Genomic DNA, 4,094 nt, shown 5'->3' with positions numbered 1-4,094 from the left:
CCCTGGGTCTCTAAGAAAGCAGAAGACTTACAGGGCACTCCCGAGGCACTGCTCTAACTGCTTTGAGGGCATTACCTCCCTCACACCTGCAGATGAGAAGGCCGAGGTGCAGAGAGGTGCAGTAGCTTCTCGGAGGCCCAGGTGAGCCAGTGGCAGCCCTGGGGCTTGAACCCCAGCCAGGCCCAGAGTCTCTGCCCTTAGCCAGCGCACTCTCCTGCTTTAACTGCCCTTTCAAACTGGTTTTTTAGCCCAAGAGACGTCTGGCTACTCAGCCCCCGCCCCTGTTGGCTGACCCCCCCAGGCGGGCTCCCCAAATCCAGGTCAGAGGCTGGACACTGGCTTGGGCCAGGGACCTGACAGCCTTTCTCTGACCAGTCATGGGCCAGGGTTTATTGCGATTCATGAACAAATGTGAGTCCCTCCCTCCAGGGGCCCCTGGCGGCTGGAGGACCCGCCCCTCCCAGCACTGGGGGCGCTGCAGCCTGCGAGGGGGGCTGGGACCAGTCCCCACCTCTTCCATGTCCTCATGCCTGACTGTCTTCCTCTCCCTCCTGAACCCTTGGTCCTCAGGGTTGGGCTGGGAGGAGGTCAGCAGAGGACGTGTTCTCGAGGCCACAGCCCAGGGCTCTCTTGTCAGCAGCTACCTCAGGAGCCCTGGGAAGAGGCTTCCTTGACCCAAACTCACCCTCGCCATCTGCTGAAATCTCTGGAATACAGTCCCCTTTCTCCAAGTGACTCATCCATCCTCTTCACAGTTACCAGTAATATCTTTCCAGAATACGAGTCAGATCAGGTCTTTCCCTTGTCTAAGACCATTTAAAAATGGATGGGCCAGTTGCCCACAAGGTAGAGCCCAAATATCTGACTGTGACATTCGAGGCCATCCGAGGCTGGGCCCAGCCCACTGGCCTCTGCCTGCTTTATCTAGCCACGGTGGACTTTCTATCCCTGTGTGCCCAGACATCAGTTATGTTGCTTTCTCTGCCCAGTTACCCGTCAGCCTGATATAAACCTCCTACTCACTCTCCAAAGCCCCATTCAAAATCTCCTTCCCATGTTACAACCACCTACCCACCTGTCTCCAGGGCCAAAAAGAGCCACACAGCCCTTTGCACACACCTGTATTGTATCCCCTTTTGTCACTTTCATTCATGTGTCCTTCTCCCCACTGTAATGAGCTTCTTATGAGAAAGCGGCTTCTTTTCTGTATTTCCCCTCCCTGGTATTAGCAATGCAGTGCAGGAGTAAATACGTGGGAGAGAGAAACACATTGAGCCAATATCATCCATTAACCTAACAACGCAAATGCACTTCTTTAGTTTTTGCAGAGAAAACATTGAGCGACCAGAGTACCAGATGCTCACGTTTTGATGTGAAGTGACAGGGAGGAGAACTGGACTCTGGGACAGTCTTACCTAAGGGGGGCTGGAGGGACAGGGACCTGGCAAGCTCGAGGGCTTTGTCCTTTGACGAATGTCAGCCCTTCTCAGCCTCACCACTTCCCCCAGGCCAGCCCTGCCCAGGCAAGCCCGCCAGTCTCCTGCTGGCCGCACTCGTTGCTGCCTCCAGTGCCTCGAGGCCTCTCGCACCCAGGCTCCATCCTGACTTTCCAGAAAGCACAAGCCCGAGGAGACGGCAGCTGGGCACCCCCTCTTGGTCCTTAAAGGGAGACTGCAGGTCATTGGCCCAAATTGTCTCTGTCCTCCAGTGGATAGCGTCTTCCCTGCCTTTAGCCTCTGCTCAGCTCCCTCTGGGAAGAGGCGTTGCTTCTGCCCCACGGGAGGCACTGTGATGTCATAGGAGACACTGGTTTGGGAGCCAAATCAACCTGAGTGGAAATTCTCCCTCAGCCCCTGTCTCTGTTTCCTCACCTATTGGGGGGGGGAGGGGGCGTGTTAGGGGATGGGTAATGGTCCAGCCCCAAGGGCTGGTGTGAAAGTAGAGAGAACTTGAGTGCAGGCCACAGCCCAATACATGGTAGCTCTGGGGTCTCATGGCCCCTGGCTCTTCCCTTCATGTGGATGAACAGTGGATGGAGCTGGTTTCATGGACTCTGAGTGATCGCTCACAAGCCTCAGAGAGACCCATCCAGGTCCTCCAGCAGCCATGGCGTCCGTGCGTGAGCAGGCATGAGGGGGTGTGGCCCTGAGCAGGGCAGAGTACAACCCCGTTTTTTGCAAGACAGATGCAAAATTATACATAGAAATGAATTGGCCTAGAAAACATCTAGAAAGATGAATACCAAAGTATTAACAGTAGCGGGGTAACAAGAGATTTCCTTTTTGTTATGTATCTATCTACTTTTTTCTTAAAATGAGCATGAAAAAAAATCAAACCACATGTGGTAGAAATCTGCATGCAATATGGGCTTTAAATTCAAAGCACCATCTGGGATTTGCGTGTCAAAGAATGGTGGTTGACAGCTGCAGACGGCTGCAGTCCCCACGTGTAAGGAATGTGGATAGCTGAGCCCGCCCCTACCTAGGTAAGCCTCTGTATGGAGAGAAGGCAGTGCCGCTTCCAAAGTGGAGGCTTCCCCATAGCTATTACGCAATACTGGTGTTTTGTAAAATTGATGGCATTGTTACTTTAGACAAGTGGAATATTATGCATTTTTTGGAAGTTAAATTATATTTTTAATCCATGTAGCGAGCTCTATGTTTAAAAGAACACTCCATGACACCTTTAGTAAAACAAAGCATTTCTGTAGTTTAGACTCTCACTTTCCTGAATCCTCCTATTTTATGACGTTGTGCATTCATTGGTTTTCTTGAAGCAAGAAATGCTTCCATTCAGTGGTGAAAACTGCTTCTATCAGGTTCTGTCACATTTATTTCAGTATAAAACTAATGCCGCGGGCCCCTTCTTGGGCACAGACATGCTGGAGGCAGGTTCACAAGGAGGCGATGGCACTGCTTAACTGTGAGAAGGTGGGAAGCGGTACTGGGGACAGTTTCCCTTTGGGCCTACTCAGTCAGGGCTGTAGAATAAATTAATGCCTGACAACCTTTTCAGTTCTGAAAGTCAAATTTATTGTGGCGTTGCAATGTTTTCTTTTTTTTCTTTTCTTTTTTTTTTTAGGAGTTCCGTATCCCTCCATGAAGAAAAGAGTGGAGAAACATCTGGCTCAAATCATTTTAACAAGAAAATCAGCCATGCTGAGATACCAAAGGTTTAAAATCGGGGTTATGACCTTCAAGAGGCAAAAAGATCAAACTAATGCGAAAATCTATTTACAAATGAAAATTTTACAGAGCAGAGTAATTTTAGGGTTGATTAGTGCAACTGCTCAATCACGTCACCAAGAACCTGGAATCTTTTTGTCATTCTACTCTGTCATTCTAACTTGTTTTTTTTTTTTTTAGCTTCTCCTCACGATCACAGGATGGCTGCAACAATTCAGAAGCATCACATCCTCCTGCAGAAATATTCAAAGGCCTATTCCTAAACCAGCCACTGATGAGAAAAATAGATTTCTCGTTATCGGTTTAAACTAACCATGAGTCCTTCCCCAGAGCTGAGGAGGGGCCCTTCTTTTTTCATATCAGTGGTCTTGGTAATTGAACAAAATCTGTCATAAGGAAGAAGGAAAGATTAGATGGTGGATATCTAATACCAAAAGCTGTCAGAAAGTCAGAGGTGAGATTTACCATTGACAAGACTCAATCCTAGAAGACAACAGGAAAATTCATTTTATTGTTCTAGGAGAGAAATATTTCAATCTTAAAAAGCTATACCCAGCCAAACTATCAATAAAATCAGAGAGAAAGAGAAAGTCAGTTTCAATCAGGAAGGAATCAGAATATCTGTGACCCAGCAAAAGTGACATTAACCTAGACAGGCAATGAAAATAAATCTTAGCTCAAAACTCGTGCAGAGCTGAGGGGGAAAAAAGGTCAAAATTTTAAAAGGAATGTATCAAAGAATTCTACCATGCATATCTTCAAAATGGGTTCCATTATACAATTCTCTGATTAAGAACTTAGAAATTTTTTAGAGTTTTTTTGTTATAAAATATAACATATATACAAAGCAAAGAAAGAAAAAATCAATAATTTTCAAAGCACATATCAACAAATAATTACAGAACGGAT

At 47.3% G+C, this 4,094-nt stretch overlaps 1 long non-coding RNA gene across 1 annotated transcript; it reads left to right on the top strand.

The window, feature by feature from the left end:
• Positions 1 to 1,840: 1,840 nt before the first annotated feature.
• LOC143688161 (uncharacterized) lies at positions 1,841 to 3,639 on the top strand. Its single transcript, XR_013177860.1, has 3 exons — positions 1,841 to 2,485; positions 3,082 to 3,172; positions 3,366 to 3,639. It is a non-coding gene; the product is annotated as an uncharacterized LOC143688161 (long non-coding RNA).
• Positions 3,640 to 4,094: the final 455 nt, after the last annotated feature.

This window comes from Tamandua tetradactyla, chromosome 1, assembly GCF_023851605.1.
Source record: "Tamandua tetradactyla isolate mTamTet1 chromosome 1, mTamTet1.pri, whole genome shotgun sequence".
NCBI lineage: Eukaryota > Metazoa > Chordata > Mammalia > Pilosa > Myrmecophagidae > Tamandua > Tamandua tetradactyla.
This window is presented reverse-complemented; position numbering and strand designations above follow the sequence as displayed.